The following is a 16,753-nucleotide window of genomic DNA, read 5'->3' on the forward strand; positions in this document are numbered from 1 at the left end:
TCATTAAGACTATTAAAATGTATACTTCCTATCAATTTTTTAAAAATATATTTGATTGGGAAGTCAGATGTACAGAGAAGACAAGACAGAAAGATCTTCCATCCACTGGGTCACCCCCAAGTGGTCGCAACTGCCAGAGCTGAGCCAATCTAAAGCCAGGAGCCAGGAGCTTCTTTCAGGTTTCCTGTGTGGAAGGGTGGCTACAAGGTCCCAAGGCTTTTGGCTGTCCTGCACTGCTTTTCCAGACTGGAAGCAGGGAACTGGGTTGGAAATGGAGCAGCCAGGACACAAACCAGTGCCTATATGGGATCCAGAATCCTGGAAGGTGAGGATTTTAACAACTAGGCTATCACACTGGGCCCCTTCCTATAATTTTATTGGACAGATATTTAAAATAAGTTTGATAAAATACCATATTTGTAGCTTAACTTATATAACTGAACATTTCTTTCCTTAGTATGTATATATATATATTTATTGAAAGGCAGAGAGAGAGATTTCTATCTACTGGTTCACTCTCCAAATGGCCACAATGTTCAGGAATGAACAAGGCTGGAGCCAGGACCTTGAAACTCAACCTGGGTCTTCCACATAGGTTGCAGAGGCTCAAGCACCGGGACTACCACCCACTGCCTTCCCATTCTCAGAGAACATTCTCAAAGAACTGGATCAGAAGCGTAGGACTCAGTCCTGAGCTCTGATGTGAGATGCAGACATCACCTGTGCTAGGTTAACTACTGCAAAAGGCAAGGCTGTCACCCCATTAAAAGGGAGAGTAGCATGGCAGAGTGATTTTCTTGAGCAAGTGAAGTTCAGAGAGGAAATTTCTGGTGTTTTCGGAGTCATTATTGGTTCTGACTATCTGTACTCTCACCTCAGGCCCTCTTACCCTCCTTGGAAGGTCCACAGATTACTCTGGACTTTGTGAGTGGAAGATGCTGAGTTTGGATCAGAGACCTCTATTATCCCATTCGGAGTTGGCTGAGATTGTTATTCATCAGAGTTGAAAACTTTCAACATAATATTATTTCAACAAATTTTTTTTAAAAAATTTTATTATTTTTTTATTGGAAAGGCGGATATACAGAGAGGAGAGACAGAGAGGAAGATCCTCCGTCTGATGATTCACTCCCCAAGTGAGCGCAACAGCTGATGCTATGCCGATCCGAAGCCAGGAGCCTCTTCCGGGTCTCCCACGCGGGTGCAGGGTTCCAAAGCCTTGGGCTGTCCTCGACTGCCCTCCCAGGCCACAGACAGGGAGCTGGAAGGGAAGCGGGGCTGGCGGGATTAGAACCGGTGCCCATATGGGATCCCGGGCGTGCAAGGCGAGGACCTTTAACCACTGCGCCACCGCGCCAGGCCCAACAACTTTTTAAAAGTTTATTCTCTCTCTTCTTCTGGAACTCTGATTACAAGTATGTGTCTACTTGACATTACACCCATAGGTCCTTTTTCTTTTTAATGTTTTTTTTTTCTGTCTGTTCAGGCAATACCCATTGACCTGTCTTCGGGTGTACTGATAATCTCATCTGCTGTGTTGATTGTACTATTAATTCCTAACTCAGAGTTTTTGATTTCAGATATTAAATTTTCAGTTCTAGGATTTCGATTTGGTTATTTTTTAGCTTATTATGTCTCTTAAAACTTCTCCTCTCTTTACCTATTATGTATTTTCCTGTAAATTCTTTAATGGAATCATCTGAGTCATCTGTGGGTCTATGTTTATTGCCTATTGGTTCTTTTCACGAGTGGTGACACTTCCCCTGCTGCTTTGCCTGATGAATGATCTGTAAATGTTGTATGCTGAGTTTGGGGGGGGGGGGACAGTTAAAGAGACTTTGGATTCTGTTCTCTTCCTCTGAAGAAAAGTAGATATTTGTTCTAGCAAACTGTTAAATTACTAGCATAGTATCTTGATTCCAGGGAAGTTCAATAAAACTTCTGTGCTGGTAGAGCTGTTCTATAAACTGTGCAGCCCAATCAAATTACCATTAATAGTCACTAGTATGCCTGAGTAAGTATCTTTTAAATTGTGATTCCATTTCAGAAGCCACACAGGACATAATTGTATAATGCTGCCAAAGCATTTCAGGATTTTATAGGATAGCTCTATTTTGGTTTTGCCTTTATCCCTAGGACATAGCTTTTAGTTTTAGGAAGCAACTCTTTTTTCTCTGGTGTTTTTTTATTGTATAAATTTTATTTTTTATACTTTTTATATATTTGATTAGGGTGCGAAGGGTCAAGGGTTTAGGAAAGTGGGTGAGACCATTGTTTTGACATTCTCTTTTTTCCTACCTATATCTGGGAGTGGGGGGAGATGAGGGGAGAAGGCACACCCAGCCTCTCAACCAGCCCAGGATCCCTGACATGGGACATGCTCCAAGGGTCCTGCTCAAGTGATTTTGATAGTTCAAAGGTTCTGAATTACTGCTGATCTCGCCTTTCCAAGCACGAGGAAATATTTCCACATTCTATCGGCTGACATAGTTCAACTTAGGGTCTCCATTTGCCCACGTATTCACTGCCAACATTTGGCTGGTGGTTGATCAATTTATTCTGTCCTCCATACTCTGTTATGGTACCAGGTGTCTTCTGCAGACTCCAATGTACTGCCATATCCTCCATGTGCATCCGTATATGCTTTTCACTGCTCCATATAAGCCATTGAAGAAGCCCAACTCTGACACATGCACTCCATGGTCAGACCATAGAACCTGCAATTTCTTCCATGGTTGGGGTTTTGAGTCCAGCAGTTTAGTTGAGGGGATTCCCAAAGAAACTTCATCTGAGGTGATCCCAGACCTGATTCTTGTGTTTGCTTACCAATACAGGGTTCAGCGCAGTCTGTTACCCAAATTCACCTTCAATTGTTAGTTGTAGTTGCTGAGGCAGTTCTGTCTTCAGCCCTGTCTTCTACATAAACCAATGGGTATTGCAGTCCAGCCCAATCCTATCCACTGCACACTCGGCCCCCACACAAACCAGTGGGAATTGTAGCCTAGTCAGAGCAACCCACAATAACTCCCACCAGGCCTGCCTTTTGCCCTGGTTCCTGTGCTTGCCAGTATACAGCGGACTGGTCCTGTCTGTTTCACATCACATTCAGCTCTCATACATGTCAATGGGCATTGAAACCTAGTTCATCCCAACCAGCCCACATATGTGCCAGTGAGTGTCACTCTGTCTAGCCATGCCTGCCCCAGTCCTGGTTCTCATGCTTACCAGTCAGAGTGCAGCCCAAGAAGGAGGTGCCCACTGTTTCCCAAATGGGTCCAGTCCCACTGCTGGATCTTGCACACTCCAGGTGATACTGTAGTTTAGCTCAACAGAGTTCCATCCTCTGCCCCCCACCTTGCCAGCATGTGCTAGCTGATGCTGCATCAAAGCCCAACCAACCCTCACCCCCTCTGGCTTAAGCATGTACCAGTCGGTATCGTCCTCCCAGCCTAGCTTGTCCCTGATCCAGCTTACATGCAGGCCAACAGGTGTTATAGCCCTGTCCAGTCTGGTCTGTTCCCATCCCAACTCATGCTCTCCAGTGAGAATAGTGGCCAAGAAGGGAAGCTCCCTGCAGCCCCTCTAGTAGGTTCGCCCACTTGGGTTTCACGTGTGCTGGTTGGGTGCTGCAGTCGAGTCTGGCAAGTATGGCTCACCTTGCCTTGGCATTTGCCAGTGGATACTATAGCCTGGCCTGGCTCAACTCCGGTTCCAGCTCATGCTTTTGGGGACTGCAGCCTAGCCAGCCCAGCAGCCCCCCAGTCCTGGCCATAGTGTGAACTGGCTGGTATTGCGGCCCAACCCAGCATGGCCCACACACTATTCTGGCTTTTGGATTTGCCAGGGGGTGATATGAACTGGTCCTGTCTGGCTCGCCCAGACCTGAGCCAAAATGTAAGCTCATGGGTACCATAACCTGGTCTGGTCTGCTCTGCTCCCTTTCTTGGTTCTCGCACTAACATGCAGGGACTGTGTCCTGACAGAGGAGTTGCCAAGCTCCTCCATCAGAACTTCTTCCAGTACCAGATCTCGTGCACATCAGTGGGTCCATGGGCCAGCCCTGCTTAGTCCATCTCCTGTCCTAGCAGGAACAGTGGCCTTTCCTGATCAGCCGTCCCCCATTCCAGTTCTTATTGTTAGATGTTACAGCACAGCCTAGCCTGGTCCATACCAAGACACAGCTCACACATGACTCAGTAGGAAAAGAGACTTAACCCAACCCATCTTACTCTCATCCTCTCATCAGCTCTAATTGGTGCTGGCCCAGTCTTGCATGCCCCAGACCCAGTCCACACTTGTTCTAAAGGAGACTACATCCCCTACTCTGCCCTGCCATATTCACCAGTGGGACCCACAGCCCAGCCAGGGTGTCCCCTTAGCTCCCCAACCAGGCCAGATCCCAGCCACTAATCTTGCACATGCCAGTGGTTGCTCTGACCCAGCTTGGTATTGCCGCTCCCATCTTGGCCTTGGCCTTCAGATGCTGCAGCCTGGCCAGACCCAGCCAGCCCCTAGTCCCAACTCTCACTAGCAGGTGCTGCAGCCTGGCCCTACTCAGTCTGCTCCCATCTCCAACTCATGCAAACCAATAAGTGTGGCAGCCTAGCCTGGCTTAACCTGTACTCCCTTCTGTTTTCTGCACTTGCCAGTGGGCTATGGTTTGCTCAGCCACGCCCAGTCCACCCACTTCCAAAACCAACTCACAGACTTACTGATGAATGGAGGTTCCCTGCCCAGCCTGCTCAACATCCAGGCTTGGACCACCTGCTCATCAGCAGAAGCTATGACCCACTAGGGGACTTTTCCAGGTTCCCCCATTTGGACCACTCCCAGACCCAGATCTCTTGCCAGTGGGTGCTTGGCCCTTACCTGGCATGGCCTGCCCCATCTGTCCCAGCCTTTGTATGAGCTTATATGGCCCAACCCCCCTACAACCTGTTTTAGGGGGCTCATGTGGGTGCTAGAGCCTGGATCTGCCCCACTTGTTCCCAGCCCCAGTACTGGTGAGCATCAGTAAGTTCCATGGTCATACCTAGCTCAGCCCATCACCATCCCAATTCTCATGCTAACCAGTTGGACTTGTAGTTTCATAGGGTTGGGCCCACGTATCCTTCACAGAACCACTGGACCTGGTTCTGTTGCATGCTGGTTGGTGTCACGGCCCAGTCTAATGTGACCCATCCCCTGATTCAACACTCACTGTTAGGTACTGGGATCTAACCCTGCCAGACAGGCCCCCAGCCATAGCTTGGGTGTGCACTGACATGTGATGGTCAGCCATGTTCCTTGCTAACAAGTCCAACCTGGGACTTCCATGTGGGCTAGTACATCTGTCTGACCCAAAAATGTCTTCAGGTTTCTCCTCTCCAAACCACCAGGTCTCAGTCCCGTCACTTACCTACAAGTACAGTGGCCCCATTGTTGGGTGTCCCTCAGGATTCATTCCTCGCGTACAAGTACTGTGGCCTTATCCATGGATGTCCCTAGGCAATAATTCCATACCCCCAAATCCCCAGAGCTTGCTGCTAGGCAACCAGCAGGCAGAGCCCAGTACCATTTGGCGCTCTGGCCCACAACCCCAGGACCCTCCTCCCCCAGCCCAGCAGCATTGGATGGGGAGCTAGGATCCCCAACAGGAAGTCTGGGCTGACACGGGTACCCCCAGTCACAGCCATGTGGCTGGAGGACCCAGACACCCATGCAGCTGTTTACCTCTTTTCTCTGATTTTAATAAAAAGCCTTAGTTATTTTCCAGGTCCTTGTAACTTGGTGGAAATTGAAGTATTAAGAGTCATCTCCCCCAGACAAAGATGGACTTACAATGAAACTGTTCACTATATCTTGACAATAGGATGCTGGACTCTCTGCCATTGTCCATGTCTACAATGATGGACATATGACTGTGTATGAAGAACTATATTTTAATAATGATGTAGAGGAACTATGTGGGGGGAGGGATTTGGGGAGGGGATAAGGGAAATGCCAGGAGCCTATGGAACTGTATCATAAAATGATAATAATCATAAAATGTAAAAAAAAAAAAAAAACACCAGAAGATTCCCTGTGGTTGTTGCTGGGGGTGGGGGGGAAGAGTCATTTCCAACACAAGATACCAGCTCTTTTCTGCCTACCTGCAGTTATTTTTTCCTAGTCTCCTTACACAGTTCAAAAGATTGGGAAGTTTGTGCATAGATTTAGGGAGCTCCCCTCTGAGGCACCTTTGTAGGATTCTCTCCTCCCCAGTTTCCTGCTGCTGCTGAAACATAAGACTCTAATCTCTGACTCAGCTCATCAGGACTCCCAACTTCTGCTGGATCCTCACTCCACCTGGGAAAAGCCTCTAATGTGTACTTGACCCCATGTCGTTCCCTCTTCTCAAGGCTCAGGTCTTCTGCAGTCTTCATCTAAAAACCAAACCATGTTGGTTGTTTTCCAAGACTTCTCAAACAGGTTGTATTGTTTTTGCCCGTGCTTTGTTTTGGGTCTAAAATTTACAATTGAGTTTGGCAGGCAGGTTAGTTCTGAATGGTCAAAGTTAGACATTCATACATAAAAGTGAGGGGCAGGGAATTTGGCTCGCCTTTCCTTCTGGCATACACTCCTGTGTCTCCACTAGAAGGGGGTCAATATTTGCTAATTAATTCTGAAGACTAAGAAAGTTCTTGAAGCCATCATCCTTAGAAGCAGGATCAACTGTTCGTGATTCAGCATGGACACTCCTTTCCCCAGAGCAGGTGTTGATATGGGCTCATGAGAAAGAACAGGGCTTCCTTATAATGTCTGTTTTCTGACTGCACATGGTGGAAAAGCTGTCATGATTTGACTATGGCAAAAAGAGAATCTGTTGACTATCGTGGGCTGAAATGTCATGGTAGGGTTGGCTTAGCAATAGCTGGAATTAGGGCTCATAGAGTATTATCAGAGCATAGTTTGTTTTGCTTTGGGTTTTTGTTCCCTAGTTTTCAGATGTGCCAATTGCACTAATCCTGCTGCCCGTGGCCCCAGGATGATGGGCACCCCAGTTCTGTGTCCTCTCAGGTGTCTAAAGATGGGGAGCAGGGGATGGCAAACCACCGCCTCTCAAAAGATGTCACTTACACCATGTGCCCACCCCTGAACCACTCATGTGGCTGTGACATTGGACAAAATGATTGGTTTGGATGCAGGGCACACGCTCTACCCATAAGCCAGAGTGGTATCAGCTTTCCCAGACCTCTGGGGATGGAAAGTGGGGGAAGAAGTCGTTTGATAAAAATCTTCCTTCTTAGTTACTAGAAGGGTAGAAACCATAGCAGCTCACTCAAGTGGAAATTCAAGGAACACGGAAACAAGGTGCCAGGAGGGGGGGTGAAAAAACTTAGGAATTAAGGAGACTGGGAGCCTAAAGGAGAAATGCTGACTCTTTTGCCACCCATTTCCTGGGCCCTGGGAGCTGCTAGCAGCAGGTGCTAGGCTGGATGGCTTACTGCATGGCAAGCAAGCTTGGAGACCTATAGTGAGCAAGATCCCCGAAATTTAGATACCTCTGGCCGGTATCTTCAAAGGGTATCAGGTGGAGAAATGGCTTTGAATGTGGAATGCGGACCTCCAATTAGAGGCTTGTTCCACTTGCTCAGTCTGGCTGGGGTTAAATGCCCACTGACCTCTGGTCCTGGTAGCATTTCATCACGGCTGTGACTATGTGGGAACGTTCCTCTCCTCCCTCATCACCCTCTCTCATGGCACACAGCCTGTACACCAGCAGTTCTCTCTCCAGAGAAACCGCTGGGGGCCCCTCACAGTCTCATATTTAGCAAGGAAGCAATCCAAGGACAAAAGAAACCAATGCCTGAGGTAGCCATACCCTCCTGGGTCTACTGGGCTAGGACATTCTCTATAGTTCCCAACAGAGAAACCTGGAGGAGCCCAGGGACCCCTGTAAAATCCCTCACAAGCCTTCCAACCCCTTTGTTCCTAAGCACCGCCTAATATGAACAGGATAGTTGTGAGTAGTCCAGAGAAAGGCTTCCTTTTGAAAATAAGAGATTCCTCCTTGATTTCTAAATAATGTCTGCATTGCTCCCCCACCCCAAATCAACAAGGTTTTGTTCCAAACCTAAGTGTGCATAAAGCAAAATAAAACAGGTGGGTAAGTGTTTGGTGCAGGAGCTGAATTGCCACTTGGGATGCTCACAGTCTGTAAGCAGAGTGTTGGTTCAAGTCTTCACTTTGCTTCTACTGCCAGCTTCCTGCTAATGTGCACCTTAGGAGGCAGCAGATTGTGGCTCAAATACTTGGGCTCCTGCTACCCACACAGGAGACCCAGGTTACAATCAGGGCTCCTGACTTTGGCCTGGTCCAGCCCTGCCTATTGCAGATGCTTGAGAAGGGAAGGAAGACCTCTCTTTCTCTGCCTTTTGAAAAAAAAAATCAATGAATAATAATAAAACCACAAGGCCCACAAAGTTCTCCTATGTTAGAAGCTCCTGCATTGACAAATGATTAACTGAGAAGTCACTGGGCAGATTGCTTTTGTAACTGGGACCACATAATAACAAAAGCAAAAATTAATTTTGACTAATTTCATCATGTCCCATGCAGGTACCCTACTCCACCCCCACCCCCACCCCGACCCAGGGAGAATGGTTGTCATTGCCAGCTCTGTTCATAGCTGCAGCCCCTTTGGGATTGCCTCCTGGTCTCAGTAGACTCTGCTATTTTGTTCTCTTTTTTAAACAACTCAGCTCACTTCCCTCAAGTTCACTTTCCGGAGGAGCCAATGGGGTTTGGAAGGGCCAATTACTCTGCCTCCCACACTGGGAATATTTGGGGAAGTAACTCCCCTGTACCTGCTACCCAGTCTCCCCTTTCTCCACTGTCCCACCTCCCTGAGGACACCTGCCACTGACCTTATTCTCAGCTTTGTTTTCCCAATAAGATTACTAGCCAGGTGCTGTAATCTCTGGCCTGCTGTACAATTGCCTCGAGAGGGACAGTCCCCACAATCCCCCAGGACCTACACTCTGCAAAAGGCAGATATCTTCATTATTCATGACTGTTTCGGGGTCTAGTTACCAGCAGTGTCCAGCTGCAGGGCTCAGGCACAAACTTGTTGAGCCTGTTTCCTTCTTTCCTTATACTATTCCAAAACACACACACACACACACACACACACACACACACACACACACACACACACACACACACACACACACACACACACACACACACACACACCTACCCACCTGCTATGGACAAAGAAACAGTTTCTGTGTGCCCTGCCCAGGGACCACATCTCATCAGAGTAAGTCTCTCAGTTGGTTGTCCAATTCAGATTCTCAATCTCATTTCCCCTTTCGTCCCCACTTTTCTTGGTGCCAGAGCTTTGGACCATCAAGTTTCGAATGTACTGTTGAGTTGTTGATTAAAGCAGCGTGTTATTTTCTGAATGTCAAACAACAGATGACAATAAAGTGAGCATAAACTATCAGGAAAACAAATGGGGAGCTGCTTCTGGGCAGGATACAAATGCACAAATGGCTGAACTTTCCAAGCTTGTGTGTTCCCGAAAAAATCTTGAGCATTAAAATTGATGATGGTGATTAGGTTGCTTTTCAGAGCAGCAAAATCTGTATAACTGAATCCTCGTGGGGTTAGCCATTTTCAGTCCCGGCATATTAACTTGGCATGCTGTGACTATGCTTTTATACACACACACACACACACACATACACACACACAATATCTAACCATGAGTGCAGTGGGCTTCAAATTAAAACCATATTTTGTTAACACCACATGTTCCAGTCTTGACAGCACTTATCAAAGGGGAAGTTACTGGAGTTATTGAAAGAAATGAACTTCACCAGGGTCTAGCAGGCTCAAGTCCAATAAGGAGTTGTTTTTACCCTGCCTCTCTGGCATGGCTATGGCTGCTGGCTCAGGGCTGCCTCCAGGCTTTGCACACAAGTGGGCTTCTTGACCCCTCTGCTGTTGCCCTGTGCCTACCTCCCAATAGCCCAGTTTTAGGGGGCATTGGCATCTCCTCATAACCTGCCACAGTTTCTAAAGGCCCTGCTTGTTTCTCCACCTTTCCTTGCTTTGTCAACCCAAGGTCATTTCATCTTGGTCTGCTCTCTCCAGCCTTGCTCTGAGTAGAGGTAGCAAGGACATCACTTGGGGCTATGACAGAGATGCAGGCTCTCAGGCTTCACCTACTCCAGACCTCTGGAGTCGGCATCATAGCAGGGTTCCCAAGGGACCTGTGGACAAGTTGAAGTTACGATGTTCTGCCCTACGACCACCTTACCTTCACTACCAGTGGCGACCACTGGGAATCCCAGTACCCACAGCAGGTGTTTGGGAAATGTACCAGGGAGTTTTCCTTTCTGTTACAATGGATGGGAAGCAGGCAGAAGTTCTACTGGCTTCCAGAGGATGCTGGCTAGCCTACAAGGTGCAGGTTATTGAAGCAAGAATTGAGTCATGGGTCCCAAGCCTTTCTGCAATACGGCTGACACTCAATTTCAAACCTATCCTAATTGCTTTTTACATTTACACACAACGTATTGTTTGCACAGGTCTAATGTCCTCTGGATTTTCTAGGAATTCAAGTTCTGTGAAAATCCAGAGAACACTGCTCTGTTTGGTTCAGGCCTTGCCTTTGCTCAGCACTTTGAAAACAGCCATTATTTCTAATAGTGCTGCTCTCAGTGCTGCCCTTTGGGCAGTTGACCTGTGTTGACCTGCCTGGGCAGCGAGCTACACCCACGACAGTGATTTTTGTATCTGGCCATGTTACTGTGGTTTTTGGTGTACACAAGATCAATCATTTATATACCCAAACACATACAGTTTTTATTACAGCCTACTTTGCTTGTTTTCCTTGTACCAGAGTTAAGGAACTTGTTAGGCTGCTTCTAAGTCAAGAGGTTTTCACAGGAAAGAGCTACAGGTAGGATCTGGAGCACAGAGCAGGAAAGCTGTTTCAGGAAGCTAGGCCTGAAGCACACTTGACCTTCACAACTTTATCAAAAGCAGGCTGCCACCTACCAATCTAAACAATTCCAACAATTTCAACCTAAACAATTAAAACACAAGAGTATCATTCCTTTCCTTCCAAAATGCATATCAGAAGTGAGTCTCCAATACAATCAGGTTATGAGGTAGGGGCCTTTAAGAAGTGACTAGGCCCTTTTTTGCCCTCTCACTTTCCACCTCCTGAGGACACATCAACAAGGTGTCACCTTCAGGAGGATGCACCCTTCCTCACGCTGTGACTTTCCTGGCTCCAGGACTGACAGAAATGCACATCAGGCATGCATTAATCAGTGCTGAGCGCTGTGTTGTAGCCGCCCATGTGCTCTAAGACACTGGTGTACCTCATTCAGCCAGCCATTCCCTCACCTACTCCCCTGGGAGCATAAGGGTGAGAAGCATGGGTAGGGGTTGAGGAAGTAAGATGGCTGTGGGAAAGCAGGGGGAGGGTCGGGGAGAGAACTGACCAATGTGGTCACTAGAGAAAGAGGATGGGAAGGAGCTGCCACAAGGCCAGGCTTGCCCCAGCATCAGCTTGAGCAGTTCCTCCAGCTCAGCAAGGGAGCCTTGCCACCCTCAATCCCAGGATTCTCCCAGCAGGTCAGGGCTGCAGCTGTGAGACAGGTGAACAGGCTGCAGGAACACATCTCTCTACCAGCAGTTTAGAGTCTGAACCTCTCATGAGGTCACCACACTCACTCTGTAGGAGGGCAGCAGGCAGCTGCTGCCAGGGCTGCTTGTCCCCCCTGGGGCAGCAAGCATCTAAGAGCTGCAACAAAGGCCAGGCTGGGTGCTTGATGCCCAGCAAAGCTGGCAGAAGCCCATTCCAGCAATTTCCCTCTCAAGCTGTTTTCTTCCCCTGCCCGACAAAAAGAAATCTGTACAAAAAAACAGATTTCCAGAGAGAAGGAGAAACAGAGAGAAAGAGCTTCCAGCTGCTGGTTCACTACCAAAGTGGCAGCAATGGCCAGAGCTGAGCTGATCCAAAGCAAGGAGCCAGGAGCCTCTTCCTGGTCTCCCACATGAGTTCAGGGACCCAAGGCTTTGGGTCATCTTCCGCTATGTTCCCAGGCCATAAACAGGAAGCTGGATGGAAAGTGGAGCAGCCAGGACACAAACTAGCACCTATATGGGATGCCGGCACTTACAAGAGAAGAATTGAGCCATTTGAGCCATTGCACCAGGCCCACTTTCCCCAGCTTTAACCCCTTTTCCTGGGGAGGGAGGGAGGGAAAGAGGACCTGGGTGACAGTTGCAACGGCTCCAGTTCAATCTGCATGTCTATAAACCACATGACACTGAGCCTCCTCACTTCATGTGCAGACCCAAGAGTACATGCTCAGGTCAGCTCCTGGGAGGAGGAGAGGGAAGTATTCAGTTCCACTCCTTGGACCCCTGGAGCATTGCCAGGCTGGGCATGGCCGGGCAGACACAGGTGGGTGGAAGGACTCTGGTCCCTATTGACTCCAGACATGTGGAATTAGCTCCCTGCTCCAATCTCTAGGCATTAAGTCCATTTGCGCCCAAAGGGAATTTTGTTTACACTAAAGGCACCTGAATTAAGCCCAGCCACATAACCTAACAGTTTTGGCACTAGAAACTACTTTGGGTCACTGAGTTTCCTCTCACCATCTTATAGATGAGAAAACTGAGTCCCAGAAAGGAGAGAAATTTGTACAAACTCACAGATAAAAGAAGATTTAGCCATTTGAGTTATCACATAGGTTTGGGAACTAGCTGATTCCCAGACTTGGTTACCTCCCTTCCCACTGCTGCCCGCATGGAGAATACAGAGGTTTTCCGAGCCCATTGCAGCTTCTCTGCAAGTGCTTGAATCACCAAAGCTGCTTCAGCCCATAAGCAGGAGCTGCCTGAGACCAGCACCCCTAGTGCTCAAGACACCCAACAGCCATGTGAAAGTGGTCCTTCCCAAAACATCCAAGGCAAGCTGAGTGTGAATTGTGAATTATGAATTGATACCACCCACCTGAGAACTTGATCTTCTGCATTGGTGGAAGAAACAGCAACTTTCACTGAACTCAACAAAGAACATCAACAGGTACAAAAGGGACCTTGAAGGCACGATTAGTTCTGTATCATGAAGCCCTGATCCCATCCTAGGAAATATCAGTGGCTGCCTTGGTGAGGTGCAGTGGTAAGGTGCAGTGGGGGCTGCATGCTGCCACCCCAACATGGAACACTTGCCATAAAAGACCCAAGTCTCAATCCAGACCAGATTTCATCAAAGGCTGGGCCCCTTGTTAGATATCACATAAAATGAATCTTCAAAACAACTGTGTGGTGGAAGGGATTTTTCCTCTCTTTCTGAATCCCTCACCCTCCATACAAAAACCACACAAACACTGGGCAAGGAGGCTTCTGTCCTTCAAAGGGTCCTTCTCTGACCCTCTTTGGGTACCCTCTGCCCACCAGGCATTGGTGTCAGAGTTTAGGGAATAGGCCTGCCCAATGCTTTAGTACTGAGCATCTCCCAGCTGTGAACCCACTACTGGCCTGCTTGGATCTGGCATCCAAGGCACAACCCATAGACAGCTGTTCATAAACAGCAGCTGGTAGATGTGAGGTCCCGAACATGTAAAATAGAGTCTGGGAAGATAGGGAAGAAGGTTGCTGCAGGAAGCAGCCTGAACACTAGGGAATCTGAGAATCATACAGGCAAACTTAGTATCAAGATAAGAAGACAGAACCTATTTTATGTTAGAGTTTTCCTGCCTGGATTTACATCTTTGGACATAGGGACTGGCATTGTGGTGCAGTGGACTAAGCCACCCCTAGAGTTGCTGGCATCCCGTATGAGTGAGAGTTGAGACCTGGCTGCTCCACTTCTGGTTCAACTCACTGAATGTTCCTAGCAAGGTAGTGGATGGTGGTCTCACTATATGGCTGCTGCCACCCATGTGGAAAACGCAGATAGAGTTCCAGACTCCTTGCTTTCAACTTGGAGCAGCCTAAACAGTTATAGTCATTGTCTTTCAAATCAACAACTATATCTTTTTTAAAAAAAGAAAGAGTCAGACATAGCAGATGTTGGATTCCATCTGCACCAGTGTCTCAGTCCACCAATGTTGGAGGTGGGCTCTTTGCAGCAAACACATAACAGGGATTCCTATCAATAGATGATGGAGTGGCAGGCCGGGGAGGTAGGGGTAACAGGAGTGTGGTCTTGCCCTTGGAGACATCTCACCAGAACACACTAGCTCCCCACAACTCCACTGATGGCCTAATTATCAGGCTCCCCAATTTTAATCCTTTACTCATACAAAGCATTTAAGCCAATTAGACTCCTAACCAAACAAAAAGTCTGTAGGTTCTACTCGATCAGGAATCCCCTAGCACTTTATATGCAAATAATGCAATGGAAACTGTTGACACAGCCCAGAACTGCCTGATGTGCTTTACCCATTAATTAACCCACCCTGGAGAAAAAAAGCAAGCTAGGATTAATTTGCTCACGCATATACCCCATTACTCATGCTGGAGATTTAAAAAAGAGTTGACCAAAAAGACAGGATCTCAGTTGCCCTCCTGTGCTGGATCCCCCTACTCCTTTCATTAATTAGATGTAGCAGCAGGCCCTAGAACCTACATCCAACAGGGACCTGCCAGCCCCCAGGGGCCATCTGTGTCATCGTGTCAGGTCCCATGCCCCTGGCCTGTGCCCAGGTTTGGAGATCTGACACTCACTAGTCCATATTGATGCAATCTGTCTTGTCTGCTGTGCCAGTGTTGTGTGTTAAGCAACTTCCCTTTATCTGTGTTACAAGACCCTGAAATTTTCTATTGACACCCACTTAGGGGTTTTCCATGGGCAAGTCTGACTATGACCCATCCACCACTGCTCATAAACTCTGCTCACAAACATGGGTTGTTTGCATTTGGTTGTGTTTGGCAGCGTTTTCAGTAGTTACACAGCCCCAAACACAGGAATACAGCGACACTGAAAACCGTAATGCTAACAATCTGACAGATCTTTCTAGAATCCTCTAGAAAGTTGGAGAGGACCCCAGGCAAACTAACTGTCAGGAAAGCTGTCTCACTGAGCCAGAGACAATAGCATATACAAATCTTGGTCTACAGATGTGCACATTTCTCTTCATTGCTGTACATTTGCATGAACCCAAGCCTTTTGTCTGTGCACATTGACTGGCATCTGCGGAGACCACCGCTGTCTCAGGTGGCCTTCTTCGCACATCCTTGCAAATGGCAGCTGAGTTCCCATCTCCTTGTCTAGGCCCACAGACCCCCTACTGGTCAGGGGGTCCTTCAGCCACTCCCTACCTACACTGGGACCTGTGTGTAGTTGTATCTATACACCCCAAATCCATGTCCGAAGTTCTAACCCACACACCCGGGACATACAATCCCATTTTCACAAACCTTCTCCCCTTACTTCTCCCTTATATTTTTCCCTGCCTTGGAGTCTCTCGAAACTGGGAACAGGGAACTGCAGGTATAATTTGGGGTGTCCTCCTTATTCTCCAGGCTAAGGCAGAGTCCCTCCTTCACCCATAAGGTTGAGAGCCTAGAAAAACCAGAAAAATGGGTTTTCACATCTTGGTTCTGTACAGGTAGTTGCTCGCTTGGGACACTGCCCTTGGACTAGCCTTGCTCAGGGGAGCAAGGAGAGCAGAAGTGAGAGGGCTATGCAAGAAATAGAGGAAGAGAAAAACTAGACAATATTTCAAAATGAAAGCCCAACCATACTATTAGCCTAATGTAACACATGTCTTCACAGAGACACATTGGTAGAAATATCTTACTCAAATACAATGTGACTATAACCCTCCCCTGGGTCCACAGGGCCCACAGGGGCCATGTCTCCCTGCTCACTGGAGAAGTGCAGTGCTGCGGTCACAGAGCAAACACCCACAGGATGATAGAACTGCAGAAAGGGCAGCTTCTGCAGAGCTGACCACTTTCCAGACATTTTCAAACTTGGCTCCAACTTCTACTCCAGTAAAATCTGTGTCATGATTTTATTTTTCTTAATGTACTTACCTACTTTTATTTGAAAGGCAGAGAGACAAGAGGCACTTCCATTCTGGTATACTTCCTCCAGAGGACCGTAACAACTGGAACTGTGCCACAAACTCCATCCAGATCTCTCACATGGGTAGGAGGGACCTGACTCTGAGCCATCAATACCTGCTGCTTCTCAGGATGCACACCTGTAGGAAACTGAAATCAAAAGCAGAGCTGGGTTTCAAATCCAGGCACTCTGATATGGGAGGTGAAATAGTCTCCCACTCCTAACCCAATCCTAGAAGACATTGCTCCACTTCTCATCAAATATTCTTATTCCTCTTGCCTAAATGGTCACTCTGGGTCAGCTAATGAGAACAAGAGCAGCATGAAAAACAATGGTGAAGGGCCCAGAGCAATAGCTTAGAGGCTGAAGTCCGCATCTTACATACTCCCATATGGGTGCTGGCTCGTGTCCAGTTGGCCCTGCTTCCCATCCAGCTCCCTTCTTGTGGCCTGGGAAAGCAGTCAAGGACAGCCTAAGGCATTAGGACCCTGCGCCATGTGGGAGACCCAAAAGAGGCTCCTGGCTTCTTGATTGGCATCAGCTCAGTTCTGGCCCTTGCAGTCACTTGGGGAGTGAATCAGCAAATGGAAGATCTTCCTCTCTTTCTCTCCTCCTGTTTATCTGACTTTTCAATAAAAATAAATAAATCTTAACAACAACAATAATGGTGAGGTCAGTTTCACTCTC

This window comes from Ochotona curzoniae, unplaced genomic scaffold (genome assembly GCF_017591425.1).
Source record: "Ochotona curzoniae isolate NIBS_2020 unplaced genomic scaffold, NIBS_Ocur_1.0 contig_3819, whole genome shotgun sequence".
Taxonomy (NCBI): domain Eukaryota; kingdom Metazoa; phylum Chordata; class Mammalia; order Lagomorpha; family Ochotonidae; genus Ochotona; species Ochotona curzoniae.